The sequence below is a fragment of the Cupressus sempervirens genome, chromosome 3, assembly GCF_028749045.1.
Source record: "Cupressus sempervirens isolate cs-2001-9-10 chromosome 3, ASM2874904v1, whole genome shotgun sequence".
NCBI classification, from domain to species: domain Eukaryota; kingdom Viridiplantae; phylum Streptophyta; class Pinopsida; order Cupressales; family Cupressaceae; genus Cupressus; species Cupressus sempervirens.
The window spans coordinates 336,221,845-336,240,619 of record NC_143120.1 but is presented as its reverse complement, the minus strand read 5'-3'; the positions used below and the strand labels follow the sequence as shown (position 1 = coordinate 336,240,619).

Here is an 18,775-nt window from a genome sequence, read left to right as displayed (position 1 = left end):
CTAGATGCAACAAGTGTGAAGTATATTCCATTCATTCCAATGAGGTGTTCTTGTGAACCACTACACATGAAACATGGGTCAATGAGTTTGACTCAAAATACACAGTTGAGTTGTAATAGCAAGTCCTGATTTGACTTGTGGTGGAAAATAATTACTACTTAATAATCGATGATACAAAAAAGTAAAGAAATATACTCGAAAATTGCACAGTTGAGTCTTCATAGCACTATCACAATTTGGGTTGTTGCAGAAAATACCTCTTCCTTATTAGCTATGTATGTATATGTGTATATATGTATATATATGTGTATATATACATATATATATATGGGTGTGTGTGTGTGTGTGTGTGTATGTATGTATGTGTATATATATGTGCATATACATCAACTAGATGCAACAAGTGTGAAGTATTCCATTAATTCCAATGAGATGTTCGTGTGAACCGCTACACATGTAACATGGGTCAATGAGTTTGACTCAAAAACTACACAGTTGAATTGTAATAGCAAAGTCCTGATTTGAGTTTTTTAAAATACCTGCTAGTTAATAACTGATGATACAAAAAAAATAAAGAAATATACTCGAAAAATACATACTTGAATCTTCATAGCAATATCATGATTTAGCTGCTTGTGGAAAATACCTCTTCCTTATCAACTATATGTATGTATGTATGTATATATAAATATATGAATGCATATGTATGTATGTATGCATGTATGTGTATATATGTATGTATGCATGTATGTGTATATATGTATATATGCATGCATGTATTTGAATATATATGTATATATGTGTACATATGCATCACCTAGATGCAATAAGTGTGAAGTATTCCATTCATTTGAATGAGGTGTTCTTGTGAACTGCTACACATGAAACATGGGTCAATGAGTTTTGACTTAAAGACCACAAAATTGAATCTTAATAGTGAAGTTCTGATTTGACTTGTGGAAAAAACCTATTACTTAATAATTGATGAGAGTGGCTCTATAATAAATGGGCCATGAGGCACAACTCTTGCTGAAGGTTTTACAGATGGGGTAGATACAAAAGAAAAAAAAATACTCAAAAACTACAATAAATGGTCTATAGTAAATAAATGGTCCATGTGTGTAGATACAAAAAACATAAAAAAAATATACCCAAAAACTACAGAGTTGAATCTTCATAGCAATATCACAATTGAACTTGTTGTGGAAAATACCTCTTGCTTAAGGGCTATGTATATGTATGTATGTATGTATATGCATGTATATGTATGTATGTATGTGTGTATATATGTATGTATGTGTACATATTTATCACCTAGATGCAACAAGTGCTGAGGCAGCCCTGCCCAATTTGCTAGATGCCCACTCAGCCTTTTGCAAAATCTGATATATGGGTTGTGGGGAGATGTTGTGTTGACTTCTTACATGGGTGTGATATTGCTTTTAGGATTTAACTGTGCAGTTTTTGAGTCAAAATCATTGAACGATGTTTCATGAGTAGTGGGACACATGAATCCATCTCTCATGAGAATGAATGGAACACTTAGCAGTCATTGGATCTAGGTGATGCTCACAGAGGTGAAGCACTAGGACTTGCTGGGAGGTCACCCGTGCCAGTACTACCGCAGCTTGAGTGCGCTTAACTACAGAATTTCCTCCATGGTTTCCTACATCGACTAGAATCATAATCACAAGGCTTCACATGTAGGGAAAAAATGCTTGAATAAAATTGGGATTATATCATGGTTATTCAAAAATATAATGCAATTAACTATGTGTGGTGAGTGAGTGACAAGTGTGTGTGTGTGTGTGTGTGTGAGAGAGAGAGAGAGAGAGAGAGAGAGAGAGAGAATTAATACAATTTATATTTTGGAACTCTTATCATTCATTTATGCCATTAATAAATGCTGATACGCTTCAGCTAAACATCTGATGTATGTATATAGTAAGTCCATAGAGTTTCATGTGAAGAATCTTCACAATTACCCGAGAGTTGACAAGGACTTTTTGATTTTTGTAGCTTCTTTCAGGCGTTCACCCTCTGCACCAGAAATTTTTTGCATGTTTCACAATAAACTAAGCCAGGTGACACAACAAGAAGGAAAAGGGCAAATGCAGAAAGTCAAGAGTTAGTAAGTACAGATATAAACAAAAGCATTTCTAATATACCTTTCTGAACCAGCAAGATCCACTAGGTTAAGCCTTCCATAGTGAATGTTGGTCATAGAGTCCTTTTCCCAGTGGCTTTCAATAACACATGTAAAAACACTGTGTGAATGACTACTCTCACGATTCATATTAGTTGCTGCAACCTTTCTGTTTGATGCTCCCTATCAATCATAAAGAAATCATAACAATCTTTACAGTAAGTTGCAAACTGATTAAACTGTTATCATAACCAAAATCTGATCACGTTAAATTTACAATGAAATATATGGTGTACCAGAAACAGAAGCTGAACAACATCCTGTACACTTTTAACTTCAATCTATGTAAGATTATCAAAATATACACCTTTTCTAACATCTTCTCGCAACTGTACAAAGAAAAATAATTTTTGCATGTTAGAAAACAGAGTCCTATGGAATATGATTACAAGTGCAAAACATATTGTTTAAAGGAGCAAATTTATTTGGTTGGGTGAACAAGAACTCAAACATTTCTTTTGTGGACTAGCTAATGGAACTTCAATAAAAGCATGGCACTGAAGGCCACAAAAATGATAAATGATGTCCAGAAAAGTAGATGCTGCTTTGAAGAGGAATAATTGCTAAAAATGTTAGCATTTAACAGAAGCAAACTCATTAAAACATTATAAATTGGTGGTTTACTTGCAAATTAGTTGATGAAGGCTCCAATAGGTCAGGCTCCAATAGGTCTGTTATCTGTTCATTATAAATTTGAAGAAAAGAGCATTTGCAAACATATCTCAACTGCTCATGCACATGGCTTTCTTCTTCCTGCATTCACAAGGAAAGCAATTATGCGAGGCATTCACACAACTATACAAATTAAACAAAAAAGCTAAAATACTGAAAATTAAAGAGCAAAAAAGATTACAGCTCTGATCCTTGCAAACAAGTACTCAAAAATTCGAGGAGTCACTCCTCGATTTCCACTTGGTCTCTGGTCTAATTCATTTATATCAACAAGCATTGTATGTGTTTTTCCACTTACCGTCTACACAAAAATATCTCATAAATCAGCATGAATGATACATGAATATGTGTTATATAGCATGAAAATACTGTCCAATAAAATGTCACATAACTATGTGTCAAAAATAATGGCATACAATTGTGAGTCATAAACATTGAGAAGATCCAAAACACACCTGACCATAAGCAAACATACAACTATTGTAACCTGACATGCAGTTTTCCACCATTGGCAAACCAACCACTTTAAATAGCTTCTCCTGCATGATCAGAACAATTTTAAAATGAGATTGCAATCATAAGATGTCCGATCAGATATGTGATTAGATCTGTATGTATGCTTGTGTCGTCGTTTCAAAGGCGACATGATCAAATGTGAAACATGTTTCAGGAGGACCAAGAAAAGTAATACTTTGGGCACTCTCTTGCTTCAAACATCGACTATACCCTTGAGAAGCTATCTACTTCTGCACTATTCAGAAGCCGTATTCGAAGTAAAACCTGCAGAAAGAAATAAAACTAGAATTGCAAATAGCTGGAAATGTAAGTTGAAAACAAAGTTTCACTTTTCAGCCCAAACCATAGTTCTGAGAATCACGGCGATTCACACGATTCGGCGATTCGATTCAAGCCAAACAATTTTTGGTGAATCGAATCAGTGATAAAAGGGTTTATGAAATAAGTTGCTCACTAAATTTCAAGGGTTTTTTAAATTTGTTGATTCATGGCCGATTCGATTCCGATTCATGGCCAATTCATGATTCGATTTGGCCTTGCCAATTCCGATTCTTGTTACTTTGGCCCAAACACACTGCTTAATGGGAAGAAGAAAAAACAGATTCATCACCTGCACATTGTGATGCATCCAAAATGAAGGATCTTCCTTGAGTTCAAAATGTGGCACTTCAACAGTATTTACCACTGTAGGTGTTGCCGATGCCACAGGAAGAGTTTTACATGCATGACCAGTTCTTGCAGCCGAGTTCTGAGAAGTAGGAAATCTAAAACTGTTGGTGGCCTTGCCAATAGAAGCTTCATTGTTGAGTGCTCTTGAGACACTTTTTGTAGGTGTACTGCTAGTAGAACCGCAGTCTTCGATGATGCCTTCCCTCCAGTTTTTATAGGGCAAGGAGTTGCATTATTAGAACCTCCATTGCCAACAACAAACCTTCTACTAGATTGAATTGCATTCCCATTTGCATGGTTTGCCTCAATTCCAAATGCATTGTTTAAAGACTGAGGAGTAAAATTTGTGTCTCCAGATATTTCACCATGATTGTCCCGTGGAAGTGGAGATCGCCTATTAGTGATATTGGTTTCATGTCTCTGTGCCCTCTGTTATTCACATTTGTAGTTGAGGATGGTACAGATCCATTCTTTTGTGGTGATGTAAAAGGAGGTAACTCTGAATCATCAGCCTTTCCACAACCCTTCCCTTTGGTTTTGGTGGGAGTTCCATCAAATCTTCGAGAAACAGAGAAATTCTCTGTACAAAGACCTGCAAGTTTCTGTTGCTGTTCAGAAATTGGGCAAAGGGGTGCCCTCATAGAACCAGCCATTGTTGTTGAAGGAAAATTAGAATCAGATGGCTTTTTCGAGCCATTCTCAGTTTCTTCCCGTGGAGTATGTTTCTGAGAAGTTCTGCGGAAAATCCTTAGAGAAGACATTTTGCGTAGCATGCTGTTTTTCACCCACATAATCATCCATTTTAGCTAGTAATATAAAGCACTCTTTCAAGATTGGACAATGAGATCTAAATCGTTCTACAGTTCTTGAGCAGAGAAAACACCAAGGAAACAAGATAGATAACCCTTCTGAAAGGGTACGACAACCTCTATAATTTTTCAAAACCTAGAATAATGAACTTAAGGGAACCTTTAAAAACTGGAACATCATGCAATATCACACTCATATGCTGTTTTTCAAACCAAAGGTTCCAGACAAGAAAACGAAAAGCATTTACATCTTGCACAATTTTTTTATGGGAAATAAATTAATCTAATACTCAAGCCAAAGTAAGAAGGCACATTCAGAACCCTATTATGATTCAAACCCAAGATACACTTTGGCCTCATGCTATTTGTGCTTGCTCCCCATGGTTTATTCTGTCTTTTCTCTATCCCTTCTCATACTCTTTTCTCTCATTCTTATTCTTCTTTTTCTCTACCTCCTTTTTATCTCCCCAAAATATGATAGGTTCTACGACAAGTTAGAATGGATCTTAAGTCAATCTAGATAGACGCAACATGAGTTGTCGAGTCTTGATTGAAAATAACATAGAGCTATGAAGGCATGTTGTAACTCTTCATGAGATATCAGATATATGTTATGATGGATGTGTGGGATAGCTTGTGTTGGATGCATTATGAGATTACACAACATTCTTTCTTTATTGGAATCAGGTGTACACAAGTTTCTTTGCTTCGTTTCAATATACCACTCAATTATGTGGCGTATCCAATAGATTTAAAGGAACCTCTTGACCTAATTTGAATAAAGAGAAAGGACATTGATCTCCTTTGGATAAGGATGCTTCACAATCAAAAGATGGTATCCCATCTTCATTGCCTTGAAAGAATTTTCAAGATATCATATAAGATCTTCCCTATGATCTATGAAGGAACATTTTAACTCTTCATGAGATTTTGAATATACGTTATGATGGACGTATGGGATGGCTTATGTGGTGGATGCACTATGAGAGTACACAAGTCTAAGGATGACTCATGTTGGCAGTCATGTATACAGATGAGCATTATGCATTGGAAGGACATATTAGATCATGAAATTTCTTTTTAGGTATGAATGGTATGATACCATCTTTCAATCTTGAAGCATCTTCGTCAAACATTTGGGATCCATGTGCTTTCTCTCTTTATTGGAATCAAGTGTGCAGAAGTTGTGTTTCTTTGTTTCAATATACCACGCAATTATGTAGTGTACCCAATTGATGCAACACAACTTCTGCACCCGATTCAATTGAAGAGAGAGGACATTGATCCCCTTGGATAAGGATGCTTCACAATCGAAAGATGGTTTTTGTACCCATAGTTTACTATATTTAAGGTGACAATCACATTTATTCTCCAACTTGAGGGTTTGTCAATGAACAATGATCATTTATTTCTCTATTAAAGCTGTCATGCCCAAAATACAGGGCAAAAACACAAACAGTTTTTTTTAATTTTTTTAATTTTTAAAGATATGATAGGATTAAATGTAATACATAAGTATTCAAATCATAGTTCCAAGAATCACGGCGATTCATGCGATTCACGCGATTCGGCGATTCGATTCAAGCCAAACGATTTTTTGTGAATCGGTGAATCGAATCAGCGATAAAGGGTTTATGAAATAAGTTACTCACTAAATTTCAAGGGTTTTTTAAATTTTCCGATTCATGGCCGATTCGATTCCGATTCATGGCCGATTCACGATTTGATTCGGCCTTGCCGATTCCGATCCGATTCCGATTCTTGTTACTTTGATTCAAATAGAATTACTAAACTTCCTCATACTCAGGTATAATTTTGAAATTTAAGTACCAATGAAATGCAAATTTTCTTAACATATTTTAAAATTTAAATTGCATAACTTAATATATATAAATCACCATGTTGTATAATTAACCTCAATCAAATGAATAGGATTTTGAAACATAAGAATGCCGCAGGAAGGTGAAACATTATTACATCTAATTTCAAGAAATCATATGCATAAACTGAAATACCAAAAATATCATAAGTGGGAATATTACTCAATTTTTATCAACAACGTGGTTCAGTCATTTCTCATTCATTTTATTGAACCACCTGATTCAAGGGCTTTGTCGGGAAAGAACCAGGAAGAAAACTCGACATCGCTGCCATTTAAACAATAAGTTTAAAAATAACATTATTACACAGGAATAATATTTCGAGGAGAAAACTCCCAACATAATTGAATTTCAATGACAATTTTGAATTTCCTTCTTGACTCTACAACAAAGGAAACCATTATCAATTTCTCCAACACATCATGGTGATCATGGAGAGAACAAAAACTAATCAGGTAACAACCAAACATACATGACAAAAATCAAACATTCACTCCCATCCCGGTTTGCACAATAGGTTCAACATTGAACCAGACTAGGGAGAAGGTGGATTTTTCCAATAGGAGATGGCAGCCACAACACCATAACATATGCCCTTTCGAGGCTAAAATGTCAAGAACTTCCGTTCTTCCACAGATGCCCTTTCAAGGCTGATATCACAAGGACTTTCGTTCTTTTACTTCTCAAATTTCAAAACTCAAACACATGGTTCATGCTGACGAGTAGGGGCCCATAACACCTTACTCTCTTTCCCTCTTCTCATCCTGAGAAGAGACTCTGCACTGTTGGAGTCCAACTAAAGACGTCCTACCATGCATGGCCACTTCTGCCCTATCTAAGGGTGAGTAATGCCAATACACCCATACAATCCTTTCGAAAAACAAAATAAAATACAAAGAAAAACCATTTAAAAAAATCTATTTCAATCCCTCCCAACATATTCAACACACACACGAACATACATATGCAAACATAATAACTTAAGCATGCAACAAAACATGAACAACATGAGCTGAGGGATTCCTATCTTCAAAATTAGGTTATGGAAAATGAACAAATTTGAGAAGAGCATTCCCTTCCTTCTCCTTCTCCTTCTCCTTCAATCTTGAATTTCACTCTAAAATTAGAGGTTGGGTGAACACCCAAAACCCTCTCAAAATTGCCTCTAAAATAAGATCCTAAACTCAATCACTCTAAAAATCAATAACTCCCCCACTTGCCCAAAAGCTCTAGAGTCTTCTAACTCAACTAGACATAAGGATGACCTCAAGGTGGAGTTAAAGTTATCCAACCCACGATGAAATCATTCAATTTTCGCAATAAAGCAAAAATGAGGTTTTTGAGTGACCATAAAAGTCAACAAAAGGGACTAGGGGGGTGGAAAATGCTCCCAACCCATACTCATACCCCTTGGGTACTTATATTTCATGATTTTAGGCCTTTAGGATTAATTAGGGACCTATCAAAAGCTAGGAATTTTTAGGACTATATAACAACCTTCAAAATGCAGAGTAAACACTAATTCGGATTTGGGGAAATTAATCTCAATTATAAACTAATTAGCAAAAAGGGCACTAACTTAGTCCGACTTAGATCTTTAGGTTACTCAGCTAACCTTAACTATCATGCTGGAATGCATATACAATTCACGAGTGTCAAGTGACACTATAAAAACACTATTACGAAATGTTAACATTTACACTATTTAGATTTCATGATTTTAGGCCTTAGGATTAATTAGGGACCTATCAAAAGCTAGGAATTTTTAGGACTATATAACAACCTTCAAAATGCAGAGTAAACACTAATCCGGATTTGGGGTAATTAATCTCAATTATAAACTGATTAGAAAAAAGGGCACTAACTTAGTCCGACTTAGATCTTTAGGTTACTCAGCTAACCCTAACTATCATGCTGGAATGCATATACAATTCACGAGTGTCAAGTGACACTATAAAAACACTATTATGAAATGTTAACATTTACTGATTATATAATGATACATTCATTCAATCCACGACACAAATAAAATACGAACAATGGGGTTTGCATCTTTCATCAGATTTATCTCTGGTTCCCACAAACAGTACATGTGGTTCAGTTTTGTTTCTCCATTTAGATTTCTCGGCTAAATATCCTGCACACTCATTGCACAAATCAGTAGCTCAAGAAAATCACATGCATATATGTATATAACGTATCAGGGAAATCACATAAATTCAAAACATAAATCTTTTATTTAAGTGATCCTTTCTCATTTCTACACACATTTAATCATCGGTAATTACAAAATCAATATAACATATAACTTATTCATTAATTCAATTTAAGTACTAGAATAATCATTGTTAGGCATGCATATACCTAAACATCATAGCATCACCAATAGGGCATATTAAACCATCTGAATGCATATAACTTAATCATTGTGTTACCAAAAGTCAACATCCTCGTTATCAGGGGAAAACACCTCGTATCATTGTTAGTGAAATTTTAATGTTTAATCACTTGAGATAATGTAGTAGTTCTCGAATCACTAAGTATTAAAATATGGATGTATCAATTGATCTCAATTTTCATTAGGACATTCACAACATAAAATATTACTTCACATCTATTTAAATCTCCTATAATGGTTTTAACAGAGAAATCATATTTGATAAGTACATACGAGAAGGGACCTTACAAAAACTAATTGAAACCAGTGCCACAAAACCAAGATGCTTTTGATTTACTATCTTAACATATTCAAGATAATGGATCTTAGAATCACTAGTGCATAGAATAGATACAACAAAATTAACTATCAAAAAATATAAATATGACTTATTTTAGTGTATTTAAAGCATTGATTACATAATCTCTTTATAGTATATTTGACTTATTTCTGAAGATTCATTTGCATATCATGAAAGAGCATCGAGTCCTCACCATTGTGGTTTTTGTGGGATTAGATTTCATTAATAATGAGGAAGATATCTATGTTTTGTGTAAGATTTTTGAAACCCTCGCTAGGTAACTAGTCAAAAATTCTAATATTATGGAATTTGATAGTAAACTCAGCAATCTTTCATTTGGTTTTCAATTTGCATTGAGGAGTGGTTCCATGTGAGAATGTCATGATGCCGTAGTGGCTTAAAATTGTAAGATCCATGTATTCTAGTTGTAACAAGTCTTATTAATCAAAAGAATACCATATAAGGGTTTGTGAACAATGACAATAGGTTAATAAGGAAGAGGAAAATTTAATGGGTGCTCTATACTCTTGGGTGGATGTTCCAATGAAGATGAACAATATAATTTGCATGAAAACTTCAGCTTAGTTGTCTAAATATTGACAAAAATTTTGTACCATTATTCCTTCGTGAAGTTTGATTCACCAATTCATTAAGGATTATGAATTGGAAGGACTAAGGTGTCTTTACGTTGAAGATTCCAAAAGTTGAGATTCAATGAAATCTCATTAACACACTTTGAATGTTAACAGTGAATATATATTCCTTGTTATAAGTAATAGACAATATTATGTTATTGTACTTCATTGTTGATTTCTCAAGGATAATGTAAGAGTTTGATGGTGCTTGATGCCCAAAGATATCTAATTCAACATTGAAGGTATTAAATAATGAAGATTATAATGTCATTATGATAATGAGTTCACTGATTGGTTTTTGACAACAATGTAAGAATCTTGTTTGTTAGAATGGGTATTTGGACAAGGTATGTTAATAATGAAACTTGGCAATAGAGTGAAGGTTTTGTGTGTGTAGGTTATAAGGACATTGGACAAGGATCTTGGATTCATAAATATGTTTGAAAGCTTGAATGGAAAGAATGAGATTTTATTGATAAGGTAAGATTTATTGATGATTAAGATGATGACCCTTTGAACTAATGCTCTTGAGAAACGTTGCAACATAGTGAATTACGATCTTGTGAATATGGTGATTGAATAAGGGCAATAAACCTTGAAGGTTATCCAAAGGTAATCAATGTGAAGGAACCTTGAAACTTGGAGATGTTTTTCTTTGCCAAGGAGAATGATGTATGCAACAAGTATATGGAGTGATGCCATTAAGAGTAAAGTTCTACAGAGCATGGCTTGTCTTGAAACCTGATGTATGTAGATTGAGATATTAATAAAGTCATATTGTTGCATATTGATGAATCTCTTCACTACCATTATTGTTTTTTATGGTTAGATTTGTGTTGTTAATGTCAAACTTTTAAAGTTCCATGCACTATATAAGCTAAATCATCAACTTAAGTGTATTTTGGCATCCATGGTATTTCATTTGGTTAAATAGTTGCAGAGATTTCCTATTTTATTGAAACTAACAACACTTGGATTTGGGAATCTCGAGGCCATTCCAAATGTAATATTTCCATAGGTTGAGGCCCCAGTTATAGAGAAAGTGCAAGGGGGGCATAATGTTTTTTTGTATGGAGGGTTGTAAATGACCATGTGTTGTTGTCAAGATTATGAAACCCTCGAAACTAACAAAAAATTGTATGATTTAGAGCACAAGAATACAGATTTGATTGAGTTGCACGATTGTTAAACCCCCAAAAAAGGAATTGAGGCCTAATGTAGTTGACTTTGATTTAATTCAGAAAATAACAGAGTTTAAATGATTTGAAATGAGGAAACTTAGAGAATATATGTTTGGCTTAGTCGAGATTGTTAAAATTCAAGTGAAAAAAAATCAGAGTATGAAAATGCATGATAACTGCGAAAGAATTTACAACATCTAAAGTTTTCTCATGTCCCAAATTTGATAACCTACAAAACTGGAAAGATCTGTGGCAAGCAATAGATTTGATGGGTATGCCTGATTGACCTAGATTTCAAAGTTTGTATGCCTTAAAGTGCAAGAAAAACCTTGCAATTGAATACCCACGTGGGAAGAGATTTTCTTTATCAGGTATAGAAGAAGAAGTGAAGAAGAAGGTATAGACAGAATAATTAATGATATTTGGCAAAAGCCCTTTGTCTCGTACGAAGAGTATTTTTGCTTGGCTGCACTGGCCCAGTAGGTGGGTGAAGTGATCAAATCCCATTTTAAGGCCAATTCAAGCATATATGATTGGATGCGTATGATTAAAGGGTTGGTCCGTTTCATGAAACAGGTAACACTTCAAAATCTCAGGTGGATCTAACACATTTTCATCTAAACAATGAATTCTTAAACTTACAAACTAAAAACTCACTTGGCAAAGAAAGCTTGTAATGCCTTTGTTAGGCTACTGGAAAAACTCATCTGCTCGAACCTCGGACAGTAGGAGATTTCTTCATTCGGTTGGTCGAACTGGTCCCGGCTCAGCCTAGACAGTGGGAACTCCTATCCCCATCTTTGTTCTTGAGTTCCATACCCCTTTCGCCTGTCCCTCCTCTCTGATCAAGAAGCAGCAGAAAGTCGTATGAGAAAACAACCCAAATGTTTTAACTCAAAAAGCTTCCGTGCGAAATTTTCTCTTTTTTTTGTTATGAACCTGAGTTGGTCAAAAAACCCTAGTTTGGTCAAAATTTTGACCAACTCGGGCATAAAACCTTAGTTTGGTCGAAATTTCGACCAACACAGGGATAAATTTTTTTAAAAACATGAAATCATAGGCCAATATGGCCTTTGGTCAAAAATTTTGGTAGAAAAATGGGGGAAATGTACTAGTGGGAAAACGGGATGGCCTGTGTGGAGAAGCACAAATTAAAACTGAATACGAATGAATCCTATTGCCAGTCTGAAATGGATTCCTTCAGCCTGTTGTACATGTGTAAGAAAAGCATCACCATAGATAGCTTGCTTGGTGTTGGAAGAGTATGTGTATATATCATTATCATTAAAGGAGGGGGAGGGGATTAAAAGCTCCTCCTATGATGTATCTCAAAAGCCTAAGAGAGAGAATGTGTGCTTGCATGAATATGTATGTTGTCAGTAATGGTAGAAAGAAAGTGAATGCAAAATTAGGTCACAGGGCAATAGAAAGGAGTTTTTGGGGCTGTAGCTAAGATTGTTGAAGAATTATTTGGATTGCCTGTTGCATGATCATATGATGGGCATGAACAGGCCTAGGCCTTGTTATTATTTATGATCATCTGCAGAGTGTAGTATGGTATAGTTAGTACTATTACTAGTACCACCACTAGTACTGACTGACCTAGCCTCCTGCTGGCAACTAATGTGGTTGCATGTAAGCCACTTGTACTACACTATGTATACAAGACCCTTCCTTTTCCTTTTCCCTTTCTTCCTTCTCCACCGAAAAAGATCAGTGCAAAGACATACATCACGAGGGCACAACAAGAGACAAAATAGATATTCACTCTTGAAAATCCTGTTTGGTTGCAGGCATAGGAATCAAGAATAGGAATGCATATTGGGAATAGGAATGGCTATTCCAATAACAACTATTTTTTGGAATGGGAATAAGCTCATTTTAGAGGCAAAATGGGAATATGTGTTGATTCCCTATTCCAATCGATGAACCAAACAGAAAATAGAAAATGTATTCCAAATTTTCTATTCCTATTCCAGCAACCAAACAGGCCCTAAATGAATGAATGAATGAATGGAAAAATTAGTTGAGGGCATAATTATAACACGATGAATCAATTTTTTTAATTTAATGACTTTTAGTTTCCCTTCCATTCCCCCAACTCAATAAAAGCTTCCATTGTGTAGCCCCCTGTTTTCTCTTTATCATTGAATTGTGTGTATGTAAAGAGGAGAGAGCAAAGAGCCTGCGGTCAGAACACCACATCAAATCTGTGTACAGCAAGAAACTGCACTGTTCAGTGCGTGGTCATTTATGACTTTATATTCTTACCCATTTTGGAAAAATCCCAGCTATCTCTCATCAAATTCCACCTAGCTTTATAAATCAAAACCCCACAAACCAGATTTAAAAAACACCATAATCAGGGTCAGGGGATATACTAAATGAATATATGAATGTCATGGGAATGGGCGTGTTGTACAGTTGGGCCAAGGGGTTGCGTTTGTGCTGCAACTTATTGCTGATAGGAAGTCAGTATCCACAAAAGACTGGTGCCACAAATTGTGCTGCTCAAATGTGACAAGGGTTTACAGTTTTCTTAGGGCGTAATTGATGGTGTTTTTGCACAGATATGTGTATGTATGTGTGTGTGTGTGTGTATATATATATATATATATATATATATATGTATGTATGTATGTATGTATGTATGTATGTATATGTACATGTGTGTGTGTGTATACACAAAAATAAATATATAGAAATGTAAAATTACATACATTTGATAGTATGATTCTTGCATTCTCTCATCCTGATGATGGATCACAGAGTGTGATCTGAAACGTTGATGCTAAAAAAACTTGCACAATCAAATCCACAAATAAAATTCACATATTTCAAATGGATTGTGGAAATCTGATAATGTTAAACTAAATGCCAATTAGATAATTACATTATTTAAATTTTTTTCTTTATCAATTGGCATTTAATAGTGATAATTTTAGTCGTCTAAGATCTGAATTCTGGTCTCGACTGAAGACCCTCTCATTGTAATCAAAGTTTTCAACTAGTGGGGTTTTGGAGTGGAGACTCTATGGTTTGGCAACTGGAATATGAGTGGAATAGGCATATGTAAATTCTAATAATTTTGAATTCTCCGTTTGGGTGCATCAAATCAGAAATGCGAATAGGGATACTAATCCCAATTTTGGCCCAAAAATGAGCATTTGCAATTACACCTAAATAGGTGGAATTGGAGTATGTATTCCCATTACAGTTTTATTTATTCTAGAAAACATAAATTTTTGTGTCTGTGAATTCCCCATCAAATTCTGACTGAACCAAACAAGAATAGGAATATGTATCCCCATTTTCTATTCCAGAATAACTCTTCCAGAACAGCTATTCCAATTTCCATATTTCTATTCCTGCAGCCAAACAGTAATGGGCTTGAGGGCAGCGGTAATAAGCCATGCCCAAGATGTTAGATGCGAGAAAAGACCAGCACTATTTTCATAGAGAAAGTGAGAAAAAGAAGTAAAGAGAGCAAAATGATATTTGTATTGAGCAAAATTATGCATCTGGGGACGTTTTAAGAGTACTTGAATTTTTGAATATATAATTGTTTTCCCCTTGTTAGCCCATTGTTAGCATTCAACAACTTTGAGTATGGCTGGGTACCTCTAGCTACTTACTTGTTAGACCTGGACACCCAGGGCATACCCCTGAAAGTACCCTGTGCCTCATTGTTCCCAATAAGGGTGCAGGATGCCTCAAGGGTGTTCCAAGTAACAAAGTTTTATTCTATTTAAAAAAACATACAGACATGTCTACCAAAGTAAAGTCTATACATAAATTAAAACCTTAGGTGCTGATGCAAGCTGTATACCCTTTACCACGGGTTTACATGAATGTTGATGCCATTGTGAGTACATGTGCATGTATGTGTTCTGTACCTGTCGCATATACATGCAAATGCGTGAACATGGATACCAAAGTCAAAGAGTTCTAGGTGGGGCTGGTTTTGATGGCTGTAATTAGGGGAAGAGAACCAGTAACTGACAAGGGGTCCTAATAATCATTATGTTTTTGTCATATTGACTCCTAATAATTGTTTATGTTTTATTCACTAATTAATCTCACACGTATCAATAACTGATCACCCCATGTATCAGTAGTTGATCTTTTTTATAGCTTTTGTGATTCATGATTGGCTCATCTGTGCACCACTCTTACAGATTTTATGGACCACTGCCGTGATATTTGTGTACCAATATTTTGACATTTGCCCACAAGTACTGGTTTTTTTAGATTCAAGAAATGCATTTCATTCAATGATGGGTAGTTATCATCATAGTTTAAAAATTCGGCCAGAATCGCAAGATTTCGTGTTAGCAGGCAGTCGGCAAAGTCGTCCAAAACGGTCAAACATTGTTGACAAAGTCGTCCAAAGCTTTTATACGGTATCTCCATTTTTTTCATTTTGTTTTAGGTTTTTCTTCCAGCCCCAGAGAGTCACAAACACATCTTCTAGGCGACGACACGTCTTCCAGCAGGCAACTATACATTTGGAATCTGGATCAGAAGAAGATGACGGTGGACAGGTCAGAGATTTCAAACTCGATGGCGGACAGGGCAGATATTTGATGGTTGACGGCGGAGATCAACAGCTGCAGACATTTGAAGTCGATGATAGAGAGAGTAGGGTATTTTGAGCTTTAACATTATCAAATAATAAATTTTATATTTATAGACTATTGTGATAGTATATCAAATCTTAATATATTTATTAATGAATTTTAGTATTTACTTTTGTTTTACAATTTTTTACTATTTACTATTCAGTAAATTAGTATTTATTAATATATAACAGTATTAATGTTTAGTATTTATAATTCTACAGTTTACTGTATTTTAATTTTTAACTGATTTATAAATATGTATTTATAAAAATGTTAAATAGATTCAAATTTAATAATAAATATATCTAAATAGATTTATAATTGATTCGAATAGATTTCTTATAACAATATTTCAATTGATTTATAATAGATGTTATTATTATATACAATTTCGATATGTAAATGTATTTACTATTTAGTATTTTAAATTTTAGTAGATTCATAATATAGTTTTTGAAATTTTAATAGATTATATATTTTAAGAAATTGTATATTTTTGAATGTTCGATAAAAGTGCTGATTTTTTCGCCCAGTTTTTGTCAATTCCGAGATTTTCAAAAAACTTTGGCCAGCTGAGATATTGCTGAAATCACATTTTTCAACTATGGTTATCATCAACACATTTTTTTACAACAGCTTGCTTGACAAGTTTCTTGCTTATAGTAAAGGTTTCAAGGATACATTATCAAATATGGTGCCCCACCAGCAGTGCCTTTTCTAGGGTGTCCAAAAAGGCCCAAAAAGGAAGTGAAACATCTACTTGTGCACAAGTCATGTTTGTTGGTGCATTAATGTGGCATCGCATGATTGGATGCCTTTTATATCTAAGGAATGCATTTCATTCAATCTTTTCTTGTTATCATCAACAATAACATTTTTAAGTCACAGCTATTGGTGCAGTACTGTCAAAAGCAGGACACAGCTATTGTCCACAGGAAACAACACCTCTGTATAAAAAGCCCATTTTTGCATATCACTAAGGATTTTCACAATTTTTTTACTGGTTTGATCCTTATAAACTGCCTACACGACCGTGAAAATGTAAATAATTGGATGAAAACATGTTTTGTCCATTTGTATTTTTTTGGTTGTGCAACTTCAAATGTGTTGGGCACTTAACCAACAAGGGCTATAATAACTATTGCATCATGCTCAACCACTAGATCTTTTTCCCTGATTTTCAAACAGATAAAAGTATGTATTATATAATTTTATGTTTATGTTTTGTATCATTTAATATTCAAATCTTCAGAGCATTTTAATGATACTTGATTTAACCTATATAGTGCATGTATTGACTTCTGCTTAACATCTGTAGTCATTTGCGCTTCCCATCTCTACAAATTTACAAAAATATATGCACAAATTTTCATATAAAAGACTAAGACTTTTTACACACTCTCTGGTGATGGGATTTCTAAATTTGATTATTTTCTTTGTAGCTTATATAATGTGGATGAAATATGAAGTCCCTTGATGGGTGTGGATTTGCTAACTTACATTATTTCATTCAGATTCCTTTTCGTTTAAAAATTTCTATTGAAAAATCCATACAAAATGTTCGGAGGGTGTATGTCTTATTTTGTAAGGGTTAATTTTCCTGCGAGACCCAATGTTTCATTTTAATTTTGTTTTGAATGGATTTTTGGAAGCAAGTTTTTGTTTAGACACTCTCAAAAGTGAGCCTGACATCCTTATGATTTCATCAGATTTTTCAGGTTATTTTGAGTTGCTGAGTTGAATCCCGCAAAATGTGGGCTGAAGAAAATTGTTGTATCTTACATGTTGCCTCCTGAAAAGTTTTTAATGTACCTTGTTCTTCGGAAGAAAAATGATGAAAATGGATTGCATACATCTTGATTTATTTTCAAATTATTGTGTTGTTTGCACACTGGACTATTGGATTGAATTGTCCTGCTTTTCTCAATTCTTCCAAGTCTACGATAGTGCATGAAGAGAGATGCAAGGTCTGTTTTCATTTTGGGGTATATGTCTCTGTCTATAGCCCCTTTTTCCCTCGAGGAGAATGTAGGGCAGATTGATATGTCATCCAAGTTAAGTCGATGGCTTTGACAGTCGTCTTACTCTTCAGATTTGCAATTTAAACAAATTTCAAAGAATCTTGCAGTGTCGGAAGCATCTCATGGCATATGCCATTTATCACTGTGCTTTTGCAACATGGAATGAGTATTTTTCTGCATTTTCTACAATCAATTCTGAAATATGATTGTTACAAATGGCTTTGGAAATATTCTGCAGAGGAGATTTAATGATACGTGTTGGGTTAATGCTGGTTGCTCTTTGTTTTTTAGTTATGTAATGTTTTATTTTGGAATCATTTGGATTTTTTGAAATTCAAATTGATATTTTCCATTTCTGTTGGAGTTTGGAGAAGAAAGCCTGGCATTTGTTCGAGTTGCAGGGCTGTATGACTGCTATTATTGTACTGTTAGAGTTTCACAACTAAGCACATTGGACCCTAGGATTCAATAAAGGGGAAAAATTAATTGACTGGCTCCTCTATTTACTGAGATTTTCTTTGGGAACTTTGATATTCACCATTTTAAATAGGATCACTATGTATGCATTTATAGTTTGCTCACAGTCTTGCATGAAAATACGAATCTTCAAAACAATTACTCATTTGAAATTTGTTTTGGTATTCATGGCTTTTGTGTAATATCAATAAATGACTGCCATTCAAACCAGGATGGTATATATGTCTTGTGTTGTATAGCAACCTAATCTGGTGATTGATTGTGTGATTGTCATGTTCAGCAAACCATCCTTATCTATAAACTGTATTCTCATGGCCTGCTCATTGAGTTTGCTGATTTTACCATGTCT

The 18,775-nt window shown here is 34.6% G+C and overlaps 1 long non-coding RNA gene across 1 annotated transcript in view; it reads left to right on the top strand.

Moving 5' to 3' along the window:
* LOC149566355 (uncharacterized) overlaps nt 1–18,224 on the top strand; it is a 42,000-nt gene extending 23,776 nt beyond the window's left edge. The window contains exon 3 of the long non-coding RNA XR_016362170.1: nt 17,638–18,224. This is a non-coding gene — a long non-coding RNA (uncharacterized LOC149566355). The remainder of the gene's footprint in view (nt 1–17,637) is intronic.
* The last annotated feature ends 551 nt before the right edge of the window (nt 18,225–18,775 follow it).